Source organism: Schistocerca nitens, chromosome 10 (assembly GCF_023898315.1).
Source record: "Schistocerca nitens isolate TAMUIC-IGC-003100 chromosome 10, iqSchNite1.1, whole genome shotgun sequence".
Classification (NCBI taxonomy): domain Eukaryota; kingdom Metazoa; phylum Arthropoda; class Insecta; order Orthoptera; family Acrididae; genus Schistocerca; species Schistocerca nitens.
The window spans coordinates 69593968-69609578 of NC_064623.1; the positions used below are offsets into that span (position 1 = coordinate 69593968).

At 42.1% G+C, this 15611-nt stretch overlaps 1 protein-coding gene and 1 pseudogene across 1 annotated transcript in view; one reads left to right on the forward strand and one right to left on the reverse strand.

The window, feature by feature from the left end:
• Window positions 1-15611, reverse strand: part of LOC126210156 (uncharacterized protein CG43867) — a 462670-nt gene that overhangs the window by 232103 nt on the left and 214956 nt on the right. The window lies entirely within an intron of this gene.
• LOC126210733 (5S ribosomal RNA) lies at window positions 7342-7459 on the forward strand (annotated as a pseudogene).

Below are 15611 nucleotides of genomic sequence, written 5' to 3' on the forward strand. Positions count from 1 at the left end.
TGATATGGTATTCTAATTACAAACAAGAGTGATGACAACTTCTAACTTAAACGTAGGGTAATTTTATCTGAGCGAGTTGTGTGTAATGCAAAAGCAGTCAGTCGCCTGGTAATCTCTTAGCTCCTTCCTTATCCAAATCCAAGAAATACATTTCAGTTTTGGAATTGTCACCTGCTACGTTGATAACGAGCCTACCAACAACAGACTCCACGAAGCCAACCAGGAGCAGCATTTTCTGTTCTTCTTTTATGATACGTATCTACCTCTATTGTACAAAACGATGGAGATAGTCCAAATAAAGAGGACTCGGTTTTTCATTTTTGCCTTAGAAATTAAACTGTTATATTTTCTTAATTTAAGTAACTTTTATGAACAGTCTTTCATAAAACATCGATAGTTAAGAATATGCATTTGAAATGAAAACAGGAATTTTGCGTCCAACATGTAATTAGAAACAAGAAGACGTGCATTATTCATAAAAATGATGATGAGTTCTATAATTACGAGATATAAGTGTTTCAAATCGAACGAGGAAAAAAATGATAGAGGAAGATTTTCCTTTTTTTTTTTTGATCTCATTTTGTTCGTTGTTAATCGTTCTATTTGTTAGGGGCGAAAGTCCCATGATGCTTGTTCATTAACTCAGTTTTTTATTACAGAGGACAGCTAACCCTCTGACCGAACACGCTGAGCTACCGTGCCAGCGTGAATAGATTTGAAACATTAACTGTATTTGGTTAACATTCCTTTACTTTACCGTCTGCGCGCTACACGTACAATGTGGGTTCATAAATCAACTGTATTACATACGGTCGCTGGAAACCTTCAGAGCCGATTACCTCCGTAAATTTATGAAAAACATTAAGAACAGCATATTTCTCACAGTTTTTAACCGTATTACACACGCGTGTTTCACTACGGAACAGAAAACAGACTCAGCCATTTTCATACCGCGCATTAACAACGCGACAATCAGAGCACAACGCTGCAGAGGCTGTAACTGTACACGATTTTCGAAACAAAAACTACGCAGCTACAGCGTGATAAAGAAAAACGTTGATGGCTATTAATACATATGAATATCTTAATCTTTCTTTTAACGTAACTTAGTAATAATTATCTAATACATAAGTAGGACATACTTTAAAGAGCGTAACAACACCAGTGTACGTGTGCTACGACTTCTGACCAATCATTGCGTTTGTGTTTGTTTACATCAGATTTATTCTTATGATGAACGGATTATGTCTACTATTCTCCGGTGCTAGTTTAGAGCGTAGTAATAAGCCTAATACACCGAGAAATATTCTGGAAGAAAAACGAAGCTACCGTAAAGAAGTGAAGATATTTACAGGTAAATATATTACCAACTAATGAAGAAATCGCTACTAGACAAAACGTTAACCGTGAAAACAAACACAGTCGTGAATGCGACAATGTCAACAATTGGAAACTACAGAACAGAAACAGAAATGTAAGACCTTAGGAAAAAGAATGCAGATTTGCAGGATCACCTCTCCCGATGTAGCGCTGAGTTACAGAAATTAAAACTTACTCTAAAAGTGATTCAGGCCTCTTTTTCTCACGGCCAATGAGAAATCATTATGAAGGGGCGGTGTACTAACTGTTCATCTGAAGGTATTGCAAACGCTGCGACTTTACGTTGCCTATCTTATAACGCGTTACCTTTTGTCAGGACTTTGCTGTAATATGTTTCATAAGGACACGCACTCTCATCACTATGAAAGCTATCAACATGGAAAAAACATGCAAATGTAGTTAGCGAACTAAGAGTGAACAACGACAAAAATTGAAAATTAAAAAAGTTGTGACATAACTTTCCAGAATAGAAAGAGAAAACCTGTTAAAACAGTTAAAGAGTTTAAAATGACATACAGGTTTTCTCCGTACAACGGATCTATGTCAGCCTGTGTGAGCCTCTTCACGCAAAGGGGGAGGGGGTGGGGAGGGGCCCTCCGACATGTTGAAAGAGCTTGACGCCGTTCAGAGGCTTTACACTAGCATTTCACCGACCACAGAAAAAGTAGTGTAATACAAACATGAAAAAAACTTTTGCATCACCCCAGTTCCCAGAACTCCTCAAGATATACGTTGACTGTGGATATTGTATCACAGACACAGTCCCTTGGACTGTTCAGAGATGTCACTAAACACACACAAAGATGTAAACAACTATGCATGAGCAGCGCCTATTAGACGGACGGGGTCCGACAGCCGATCAGTTCCAGTCATTCCACCAGGAAGGACCTAGACGGTCAATACCGCAGTTCTATGGCGCCTGCATTGTTACTTTTTGCCAGGAAGGGCTCTGAACAATGGAAGTTTCCAGGCGTCTCTGAGTGAACCAAAGCGATGTTGTTCGGACATGGAGGAGATAGAGACTCGATGACGTGCCTCGCTCATGCCACCCAAGGGCTACTACTGCAGTGCATGACAGCTACCTACTGATTATGGCTCGGAAGAATCCCGATAGCAACGCCACCATGTTGAAAAATGCGTTTTCTGCAGCCACAGGACATGCAATAGGCTGCATGATGCGCAACTTCACTCCCGACGTCCATGGTGAGGTCCATCTTTGCAACCACGACACCATGAGAGTGCGGTACCATCATGCCGAATGGACCGCTCTGGATTGGCATCACGTTCTCTTCACCGATGAGTGTCGCATATGCCTTCAACCAGACAATCGTTGGAGACGTGTTTGGAGGCAACCCGGTTATGCTGAACGCATTAGACACACTGTCCAGCGAGTGCAGCAAGGTGGAGGTTCCCTGCTGTTTTGGGGTCGCGTTATGCGGGGCCGCTGGTGGTCATGAAAGGCGCCGAAATGGCTGTACGATACGGGAATGCCATTCTCCAACCGATAGTGCTACCATATTGGCGAGGCATTCGCCTTCATGGACCACGATTCGCTCCCCCATAGTGCACATGTTGTGAATGACTTCCTTCAGGATTACGACATCGCTCGACTAGAGTGACCAGCATTTTCTCCAGGTACGAACCCTATCGAACATGGCTGGGATGGATTGAAAAGAACTGTTTATGGATGACGTTATACACCAACCACTCTGAGGGATCTACGCCGAATCGCAGTTGAGGAGTGGGGCAATCTGGACCAACAGTGCCTTGATGAACTTGTGGACAGTATGCCACAACGAATACAGGCATGCATCAATGCAAGAGGACGTTCTACTGGGTGTTAGAGGAACGGATGTGTGCAGTAATCTGGACCACCACCTCTGAAGGCCTCGCTGTATGGTGGTACAACATGCAATGAGTGGTTTTCATGAGCAATAGAAAGGGCGGGAGTGATGTTTATGTTGATCTCTGTTGCTATTTTCTGTACATGTTCCGGAACTCTCGGAACCGAGGTGGAGCAAAACTTTTTTTTATGTGTGTATAAGGCTTAATAATAACAACAACAATAACTGGGGTCAAACACAAGTTGGCAATCATTGTCAGAGAAACCAAACTGAAGTTTATGGGAGAGTTGTGCCAATCATTTGAAATCAAGACAGGTGTGCGACAGGGCGATAGGTTATCACCAATACTATTTGACTGTGTCCTGGAGAAGATTGTGAGAATTTGGAACTCCGAATTTGAAAATCAAGGCCGCGCGGGATTAGCCGAGCGGTCTAATTCGCTGCAGTCATAGACTGTGCGGCTGGTCCCGGCGGAGGTTTGAGTCCTCCCTCGGGCATGGGTGTGTGTGTTTGCCCTTAGGATAATTTAGGTTAAGTAGTGTTTACACACTACTTAACCTTAGGACTGATGACCTTAGCAGTTAAGTCCAGTCAGATTTCACACACATTTGAACATTTTTGAAAATCAAGGGATTAGCCCAGTGTCTAGGAAGAAACTCGGGATGAACCAAAGTCAACTGTTTGGCTTTCGCTGATGATTTTGCAATACTTTCAGAGAAGCAGCCATACAGATCAACGTACTAGACAGAATCGCTAGCAAGGCAGGACTTAGGATCTCGAAAGAGAAGACCAAATTCCTGACAAGTGACAAGCATGGACCAAAATTCCTTGAAACAGAGACTGGACGGATTGAGAGAGTACAAAAATTCAAATACCTCGGTGACGCCATACACGAGAACGGACTGGAGAAAGATGCTGTGCGGGACCGGATCTCAAAAACGGAGAGAGCTTGCGGATTAACTACGAACATTTACAACAAAAAGTGCATCTCTTGGAATGTCAAAATAAAGCCCTACAATGCCTGTACGCCAAGAATGCCTCTCAGTAGATTACAAGTTGGAAAACCTAGAGATATTAGAAAGAAGAATATTACGGAAAATCATGGGTCCAACCCAGGTTGAAACTGGCTGGAAACATCAAAAAGGTGGAGAAAATCTCGGAGACCGTAAAAAAAGAGGTTAACATTTCTAGGGCACCTGTACAAAATGGACAAAACCAGACTAACCAAAAGGATGTTTGACTACGTGTGGAAAAAGAAGGCAACAACGATATGGATTAAGGAAGCTCGTAAAGATCTGGAAAGATTCAACATTCAGGAAGTTCAGGTGTTAAACAGCGATACAATTCGGTCCATGATTCAAAATTTGGATTTCAAGTGGAGCCCGCATCTCGTGGTCGTGCGGTAGCGTTCTCGCTTCCCACGCCCGGGTTCCCGGGTTCGGTTCCCGGCGGGGTCAGGGATTTTCTCTGCCTCGTGATGGCTGGGTGTTGTGTGATGTCCTTAGGTTGGTTAGGTTTAAGTAGTTCTAAGTTCTAGGGGACTGATGACCATAGATGTTAAGTCCCATAGTGCTCAGAGCTATTTGAACCATTTTTTTTTATTTCAAGTGGAAATAACTAAGAAGACTGGAAGAGCCTGGACCGATGAACAAAAGCAACAGCACAGCGTCCATATGGAGGAGTACTGGAGAAAGTGGAAACTTCAGACAAAGAAGAAATGAAACTGTAGCGTGATCCTATGTGTTCAGTTCGCAAATAACGAAAATAACAATAATAATAATAAATTGTCCAGAACCCACAGTTAGATTCCCACTTATTGAACACGCACACACCAACTAAGACTCAATACCACCCTCAAAAGAAGAAATCCTCAAGCACATCTACAATCTCAAAAACAACAAAGCGGCTGGTGAAGACAACATAGTAGTAGAACTACTGAAAAATTTAGGCCCTAAATCACTTGAGGAACTCACGGAAATTATTAAAGAAATTTGGACAACAGAAGAATTACCTGACGATTGGAAGTGTGGAGTTATCCATCCCCTGCACAAAAAAGGAAACAGAATGGATGTCAACAATTACCGAGGCATTTCACTTTTACCAGTCACCTACAAGATCTTCTCTTCATGCCTATTGCAGAGAACACAGGAACAAATTGAACACAAGATTGGGGATTATCAAGAGGGTTTCCGATCCGGACGTTCCTCCCCTGAACAAATTTTTAATCTAAAAAAGCTGAAATACAGAGCTATTAGACATACGCCCACCATATGTACATTCGTCGACTTCAAGAAGGCGTGTGACTCAGTCGACCGTAAATACCTTGTCAACACACTAATAGAACTCGGAGTTGACCAGAAAATACGGCCGGCCGCGGTGGTCTAGCGGTTCTAGGCGCTCAGTCCGGAGCCGCGTGACTGCTACGGTCGCAGGTTCGAATCCTGCCTCGGGCATGGATGTGTGTGATGTACTTAGGTTAGTTAGGTTTAAGTAGTTCTAAGTTCTATGGGACTGATGACCATAGATGTAAGTCCCATAGTGCTCAGAGCCATTTGAACCAGAAAATACGTAAGCTCATTGAGCAGACACTCTCCAACACAAGCTCTAAAGTGAAATTCATGGGGGAAATCTCAGAATGTTTTGAGATCAGAACTGGAGTAAGACAAGGAGACGGACTATCTCCAATTCTATTCAGTATCGTTTTGCCGATGACCTTGCAGTTTTGACAGACAGTGAACAAAATGCAATACATCAAATAGAAATACTCAAGGAATGCGCCGAGAATGTTGGCTTGCAAATTTCTTTTGAGAAAACGGAATTTATGTGTACACTCCTAAACATACAGAATCTCACCATAAAATGTGAACGGATAAACAGAGTTCCACACTTTAAATACCTGGGGCAGGGGGGGGGGGGGTGATGGGGGGAATGGTTCAAATGGCTCTGAGCACTATGGGACTTTACATCTGTGGTCATCAGTCCCCTAGAACTTAGAACTACTTAAACTTAACTAACCGAAGGACATCACAGACATCCATGCTCAAGGCAGGATTCGAACTTGCGACCGTAGCGGTCACGCGGTTCCAGACTGAAGCGCCTAGAACCGCAAGGCCACATCGGCTGGCACCTGGGGGAAATTTTGGAACCCACTGGACTAGAAAAAAATCTCAAGAAACTCGAGCACAGAAACTAAAGAGAACCTACGGTCCAACACACCAATTTTACAACAAAAAGTGCTTGTCCATGCATGCAAAAATCAGGCACTACAGCACTGTCATTAAGCCCGAGGTGTTATACGCAACAGACACCTTGTCATTCCATAACAAGATGCTACTACAAAATCTAAAAAAAAAAGAACGAAAGATCATAAGGAAAATCCTTGGACCACGATGACTGAAGCTGGATATAGACTGCAAACCAACAAAACAACAGAGAACATTTCAAATATTGCTGCTGACATTAGAAAAAGACGCCTAAAATTCTATGGACATACACAGACCCCTGAGTATAGACTCTTTCATCTACATCTACATCTACATACTCCCTGAGTATAGACTCACACGCCAGATACTCGCAGCCACTGAAAACCTTAGGTATCACAGGGGCCGAACAATTACGAGGAGACCTTACTGATACTCAACTCACCATTCAGGACACTGCAAACCGTAACATCAACAGAGGCAAAATGGGCAAGTGGGAAGTCCAGCCAGAGACAAGAGTCAAAAAGACCGGTACAAAGTGGACGGATGAAAGAAAGAAAGCCATGAGAAAATGAAGGTCTCATGTAAAAACTGCAGGAGGAACTGTAGAAGCTTCACGTCATCCACAAAGGGTCTACTACGTGTATAATAATAATAATAATACGCTACGATATAGAAAAATCTCGATTACATTGACACCTGCCTACATGTTAAACACGTGTGCGCCGTGTTCCTATAAGCTCCTATGCAGTGCGGCGTTCAACCTCAACCCACGATGACACAGCACGTATAAAACATTACTGCTGAGCAGAGCATCTGGAGGAATTCGAGCAGATGCATGCCTCCGTGCATCTGACCACCGAAGTAGCTCTACATTGTATAGTATGCACATTATGCGAAAACTTTATTTAAGAAGTGCCAACGGCCTTGCCGCAGTGCAAACACCGGTTCCCGTCAAATCACCGAAGTTAAGCGCTGTCGGGCTGGGCTAGCATTTGGGTGGGTGACCATTCGGTCTGCCGAGCGCTGTTGGCAAGTGAGATGCACTCATCCCTAGTGAGGAAAGTCGAGGAGCTACTTGATTGAGAAATAGCGGCTCCGGTCTCTTAAACTGACATACGGCCGGGAGAGCGGTGTGCTGACCACAGCCGAACGGTGTGGCCGAGCGGTTCTAGGCGCTTCAGTCTGGAACCGCGTGGCCGCTACGGTCGCAGGTTCGAATCCTGCCTCGGGCATGGTTGTGTGTGATGTCCTTAGGTTAGTTAGGTTTAAGTAGTTCTAAGTTCTAGGGGACTGATGACCTCAGATGTTAAGTCCCATAGTGCTCAGAGCCATTTGAACCATTTTTTTGCTGACCACATGCCCCTCCACCTCCGCATCCAGTGACGCCTGTGGTCTGAGGATGACACGGCGGCCGGTCGGTACCGTCGGGCCTTCCAAGGTCTGTTCGGGCTGAGTTTTTATGTAAGAAGTACCATACACCTCTAAAAGTCAGCAGAATATGTCATTAAAGTAGGGAAAAAAATTCTAGAGAGACCTTCAGAATAGCTAAGGGACTGAAGCAAGGATACCGCCTGTCTCCCACACTCTTTAAAGTGTATCTGCAGAAGAATCTGTGATGTAGAAAGCGCAGTGAGCACGGGGATTGAAGTACGGCAGCAATGTATGCACACACTTTTCTATGCTGATGTTCTGCTTGTTGCAGTAAACGATGAAGTTGATATATCTTACATGCTCAGGAAATCGTTGAAAATTAATTTTGAGACCACGGAATATCTAAGTTGCGGAGAAGAGGGAAGTTACCTGGACATTGAAGGACATCTTACTAAAGAGTGTAAAGAGTTTATGGGTAGTATCCCACCACGCGAATGGAAGATGTGACAGAGATATCTATCAGCGGATCGGGCAGGGAAGACCGGCTATCCAAAAGTTAAACGCTGTACTTTGGTCCTCAAAAATGAGTTTAAAGGTTAAAATTCTTTATACAAATCCGTCCATGAACCAATAACAACATATGAGAGTGAGTGCTGGGAACCCACGGAAAGAAAAAGAGACTTACAGCTTTAGAAATGAACCACTTGAGAAGAGCCTGTAGAATTTCCCGACTTTTACTACGTAAGAAATGAGGAAATAAGAGACAGGACACAGTCTCATTATAGTATTACGGATAAAGTAGATGGTTTGGGCGTGTCAGAAGGATGGATGAAGACAGATGGCCCAAAAGAGTAATTTCATGGAAACCTCCTGGAAGAGGAAGATCACGGAAAGTGTGGCTAAGCGGTATCAAAGAAGCGATGGAGAGAAGAGGAACAGAAGAGAACGAGGAAGAATGACAAGATCGAGGCATTTGGCGACGAAGGTGCGTGAGGAGTACCCCTGCCACCAGAAGACATTTGCAACAAATTCAATAATTTTTAACTGAAGTTTATATTCACTGATGTAAAAAGAGTATTGCATCACCTACTTCTATTAAGTATAGACTTTTTTTTTACTTCCTAAAGTAGCTCATCTACTTCACCAGTATTCAAGCTACCTCCATACCAAATTTCATCGAAATTGGTTCACACGTTTTATATTATAGTATCGAAGTACAGATAAAACAGGTTGCGAATTGTAGAAGCATTGTATTCACCGAGCACTTTCATAAACATGATAAATTTAAAAGGTCAAAGAATAAACAGTTTCTTCTAATCGTAAATATATTTCCATAAGTCACGTAATGTTGTACAAATCATTAAACATCTTTCACTCACACTTTTTTAAAAGTAGTCCCTGTTTGTTCTTCCTCGATGTTCAGGCTATATCCATATTAGGGATGCGAAAAGCCGACTGGTTAAGACCAATACCAGTATTTTAGTTCTAAATAACAGGTATTTTTCAGTATTTGTTTGGTCTCGCTTATAACATTTTCTATTTCTTGATAATAAGCAGATAAAAATCGAAATCACTATTAGCCAGAGCAAATTTGCTAAAATTTCTGGTTTCTAAATAAACCTTTTTTTAAAAACTGAATAATTTTTATTAGTAAAATATACATTGCTTTGAAATACTGCGTTATTACAGAAAATGGGAAAAGCTATTTCAGTAGCAATGGAGATAAAAAAAGCAACAAACATTTGTCATTAGAATTGGTGCAGCTTTGCTGAGATAATAATGTACGCTATGTCATCAAATGTATATGGACACCTGGCTGAAAATGACTTAAAAGTTCGTGATGCCCTCCATCGGTAATGCTGGGATTCAATATGGAGTTGGCCCACGCTTAGCCTTGATGACAGCTTCCACTCTCGCAGGCATACGTCCATTCAGGTGCTGGAAGATCTCTTGGAGAATGGCAGCCCATTCTTCGCGGAGTGCTGCACTGAGCAGAGGTATCGATGTCGGTCGGTGAGGGCTGGCACGAAGTCGGCATTACAGAATATCCCAAAGCGTTCTACAGCATTCAGGTCAGGACTCTGTGCAGGCCAGTCCATTACAGGGAAGTTACTGTCGTGTAACCACTCCGTCACAGGCCGTGCATTATGAACAGGTACTCGATCGTGTTGAAAGATGCAATCACCATCCCCGAATTGCTCTTCAACAGTCGGAAGCAAGAAGGTGCTTAAAACATCAATTAAGGCCTGTGCTGTGATAGTGCCACGCATAACAACAAGGGGTGCAAGCCCCCCTCCGTGAAAAACACGACCATGCCCTAACACCACCGCCTCCGAATTATACTGTTGGCAGACACACGCTGTCAGATGACGTTCACCTGGCATTTGCCATACCCACACCCTGCCATCGGCTCACCACATTGAGTACCGTGATTCGTCACTCCCCACAACGTTTTTCCACTGTTCAATCGTCCAATGCTTACTCTCCTTACACCAAGCGAGGCGTCATTTGGCATTTACGGGCGTGATGAGTGGCTTATGAACAGCCGCTCGACCATGAAATCCAAGTTTTTTCACCTCCCGCCTAACGGTCGTAGTACTTGCAGTGGATCGTGGGATTGCTGTGTGATGGTCTGGATAGATGTCTGCGTATTACACGTTACGACCCTATTCAACTGTCAGCGGTCTCTGTCAGTCAACAGACAAGGTTGGCCTGTAGGCTTTTGCGCTGTACGTGTCCCTTCACGTTTCCACTTCCGTATCACATCGGAAACATTGGATCTAGGGATGTTAAGGAGTGTGGAAATATCACGTACAGACGTATGACACAAGTGACACCCAGTCACCTGACCACATTCGAAGTCCGTGAGTTCGACGGAACGCCCCATTCTGCTCTCTCACGATGTCTAATGACTACTAAGGCCGCTGATGTGGAGCACCTGGCAGCAGGAGCAAAATGCATATAATATGAAAAACGTATGTTTCTGGAGGTGTCCGGATACTTTTGATCACATAGTGTACTTGTTACCATACGGAGTGGCCCACTTCATGGTATGTACGTGTACATGCAGTGTGAGAGACTTTCGTCATCTGGTCCGTATGGTAGTTCCTCACTGTTGTTGTCAGACATTAGTTGTATTACAGAATGGCGCCATCCCTAGTCTGGAAGTATTTTACAAATGGTATCAGTGAAGCATAATGCTCGGATTTACTCTAAAAGATTAAAAACGGGAGGAGCCACAACAAACTGCCTACATCACATAACGAGAAAGCTTAAAATTTAGCGGTTCACTTATAGTTTAGAGTAAAAATAGAAAATAGCTGATTTGTTGCCTGTGCCTGTGCATTCCGATGGTAATGTATGAGGAAATTTGTTACAATTTAGCTGTAACAATATGACATGTGCAGCAATTTGTTACAGTTTCTCTGCAATATGATGATATAAGGAGGCGAAGCATTATGTAATCTCCACGGTGTGAGAGTGTAAGTTAACATTATCAGCAGAATGTGGCACATATTTTGTATGGCAAGATAAATTTAATACATGTTTGCCTTGAACAATAGTATATCTTCTCTGTCAGCACATTATTGAAAAGCATAAACTATGTAACTGGTCCACAATGACTGCTATAAAGTCAGCAGATCAAACCATTTCGTTTGTTTCGTAGCTTACTCTTCCAGCCAATGCATTTTCCTCGACTCAGTGAAATATGACACACGTGCAAATTACTTCGCAAGTAGGCATAACCCAGCCTGAACACGTTGGTTGGGCGTTATTCGTTGTTGGAACAAGCCACAACTTGTCCTTACTTGTGCGAGGGGAAAAAGGACACATGCATTTTTGCTGAGTCGTTAAAATGTGACACTCTTGGAGATTGCGATGGAATCGACTTGCTCACTAATCGATTTTGTTTGTTGAAACAAATCGTAACTTCTTGGAACAAGTAGGCAATTCCTGCCTCAGCGGGAAAATAGGTTAAAAACGAGACAACGTTAAATCAGTAAGTGGCTCGAAGCAGCATATCCAGACACTCCGGGATGATGATGGCATTGAAACAGAGGATGACACGCGTAAAGCTGAAATACTAAACACCTTTTTCCAAAGCTGTTTCACAGAGGAAGACCGCACTGCAGTTCCTTCTCTAAATCCTCGCACAAACGAAAAAATGGCTGACATCGAAATAAGTGTCCAAGGAATAGAAAAGCAACTGGAATCACTCAACAGAGGAAAGTCCACTGGACCTGACGGGATACCAATTCGATTCTACACAGAGTACGCGAAAGAACTTGCCCCCCTTCTAACAGCCGTGTACCGCAAGTCTCTAGAGGAACGGAGGGTTCCAAATGACTGGAAAAGAGCACAGGTAGTCCCAGTCTTCAAGAAGGGTCGTCGAGCAGATGCGCAAAACTATAGACCTATATCTCTGACGTCGATCTGTTGTAGAATTTTAGAACATGTTTTTTGCTCGAGTATCATGTCGTTTTTGGAAACCCAGAATCTACTATGTAGGAATCAACATGGATTCCGGAAACAGCGATCGTGTGAGACCCAACTCGCTTTATTTGTTCATGAGACCCAGAAAATATTAGATACAGGATCCCAGGTAGATGCTATTTTTCTTGACTTCCGGAAGGCGTTCGATACAGTTCCGCACTGTCGCCTGATAAACAAAGTAAGAGCCTACGGAATATCAGACCAGCTGTGTGGCTGGATTGAAGAGTTTTTAGCAAACAGAACACAGCATGTTGTTATCAATGGAGAGACGTCTACAGACGTTAAAGTAACCTCTGGCGTGCCACAGGGGAGTTTTATGGGACCATTGCTTTTCACAATATATATAAATGACCTAGTAGATAGTGTCGGAAGTTCCATGCGGCTTTTTGCGGATGATGCTGTAGTATACAGAGAAGTTGCAGCATTAGAAAATTGTAGCGAAATGCAGGAAGATCTGCAGCGAATAGGCACTTGGTGCAGGGAGTGGCAACTGTCCCTTAACGTAGACAAATGTAATGTATTGCGAATACATAGAAAGAAGGATCCTTTATTGTATGATTATATGATAGCGGAACAAACACTGGTAGCAGTTACTTCTGTAAAATATCTGGGAGTATGCGTGCGGAACGATTTGAAGTGGAATGATCATATAAAATTGATTGTTGGTAAGGCGGGTACCAGGTTGAGATTCATTGGGAGAGTGCTTAGAAAATGTAGGTAGTCCATCAACAAAGGAGGTGGCTTACAAAACACTCGTTCGACCTATACTTGAGTATTGCTCATCAGTGTGGGATCCGTACCAGATCGGGTTGACGGAGGAGATAGAGAAGATCCAAAGAAGAGCGGCGCGTTTCGTCACAGGGTTATTTGGTAACCGTGATAGCGTTACGAAGATGTTTAATAAACTCAAGTGGCAGACTCCGCAAGAGAGGCGCTCTGCATCGCGGTGTAGCTTGCTCGCCGGGTTTCGAGAGGGTGCGTTTCTGGATGAGGTGTCGAATATATTGCTTCCCCCTACTTATACCTCCCGAGGAGATCACGAATGTAAAATTAGAGAGATTAGAGCGCGCACGGAGGCTTTCAGACAGTCGTTCTTCCCGCGAACCATACGCGACTGGAACAGGAAAGGGAGGTAATGACAGTGGCACATAAAGTGCCCTCCGCCACACACCGTTGGGTGGCTTGCGGAGTATCAATGTAGATGTAGATGTAGAACTACTATTAGATACTAAGTCACTGGCACTGCTGTCCTCTAAGGGTGCATCATCAAATTACAAAAATATACGTCTAATATATACTGCTACTACCACTAATAAAATTTACAATTTGCTTACCATACAAGAATATAGGGATTTGTATGATTACATGTTGCAGAATAAAAGCATCTGGGTGATGCAGAAATGCAGTGCGAATCAGAGGACTGTCAGCACTGAAGAAGGGACAAAGAGATCCTATCTTGAGTACAAGGCACGTCAATATGAAATCTGGAGCAGCAGTCCTGCTATATTTGAAGAACTCTAACATATATCTAACACAAAGATTCTCAGCTATCAGTTATGTGCATGATTTATCACAGTATAGAGTGAATAACGAGGATGCAGTTAATTTCAAAAGTAGTCCTACAAAGTGACATAATTTCCTTTTTCCAATACGAGTATGCCTGCTAATAACTGCGTATATAAATGTCGTCTGCTATTTGGTTGACTGTTGTGGTTCTCTGTTTAATTTGCAAGAGAGTTAAGTTTTCACATACAAGATTATTCATTTTCGCTATGATTTAAATTCCTTAGTGTTTTACAGAATCTGAACACTTTGTTGCATTTTAAGTGTATGACAAATATTTGTCGAAAGTGTTTATTACATTGACTGTTTCCGGCTTAATACAACAAATTGTTTGAAAGATACATTAAGGAAATATTATTCATATTTGATACAGTTTGCCCAAAAAACACAGTTAATCGTCAGTTTCCTTTCATTGTGGAAGATAAACATGTTAAAACTTGGTTAGCTGCTGATGATGTTTCACATGTTTACCCAAATCGTAACAACATACTGTTTGCAATAAATGGTGTTCTAAAAAGTGTTGAAGTTCAATGGATATGTTTAATTGTTGGTAAACAAAGAAATAAATGTAATGTTTTGTAATAAATTTATGTCTAATGTGTCTTTATTTTTCCTTTACTCCTCTAACATATTTTATTACTGTAATAACCATGTAATTCATGTATACTCAATATATGCATGTATTGCCACTCTAAAAAACTGAAACAGGTACTGAGATGGCAGATGTACTCAGAATCATAGAAATCGTGGTATTCTGAATCATTTACAAACAGACTCAGGTAAGGATCATACAACAAGTTAATGCACAATCATTCTTTACGAAGCTAATAAAAAATCATTCTTAACAAGCTAAAGCAAAATCACTCATTGTTAGTGAAGTATAAAACGGAGAGAGATGGAACTTACTGCAAAACTGTAGAGAAATTAAGATAAACATTTTTAATAGTGTGTAAAACAGAGAGAGAGATGAAATATAATGAGACAGTACAGTATATTACATAAACATATAAACATTTTCAGTAAAGTATGAAAACAGAGGGATGATTTTAGAGAAATGGAACATTACAATGTGTGTGTGTGTGTGTGTAATAGAGAGAGAGAGAGGAATAGTGCCAATTTACACAATTCACATGAAGCTTATGTAATTTTCAGAAATACTGAATAATTTTGAACAAATTCAGATATTTTTGAACGCCGCTCGGCATTATCCGAGCGGTCTGAGGCGCTGCAGTCATGGACTGTACGGGTGGTCCCGGCGGAGGTTCGACTCCTCCCTCGGGATTGGTGTGTGTGTTTGTCCTTAGGATAATTTAGGTTAAGTAGTGTGTAAGCTTAGGGACTGATGACCTTAGCAGTTAAATCCCATAAGATTTCACACACATTTATTTTTGAACATTGTGGGTTTCATAATTATTGGTTGTTTAGTTTTAGGTAAAATACTGCGCTATGGTTGGCTATGCCATTTCCTGCATTTGCTATTAGTGCCATCTTTTTCTAAAAAAAAATTCTCCACCATCGCAATCTAGGATTTATATATTTTCCAACTCTGCCATCTTCCATTGTGACGTCAGTGGTATTGCATGGTTCAATACTTCATTTAAATGCAAAGTGGCTGCCATCTTGGATTGTGATGTGAATGATATCACAAACTAAAATACCATGTTTAAGTACAAAGTGCTCCAGGTTGCCTTTAGCCCTACTTCTGACACATCCAACTACCAATTATTTTTAGTAAGACCTTCAGAGGACTGATGCA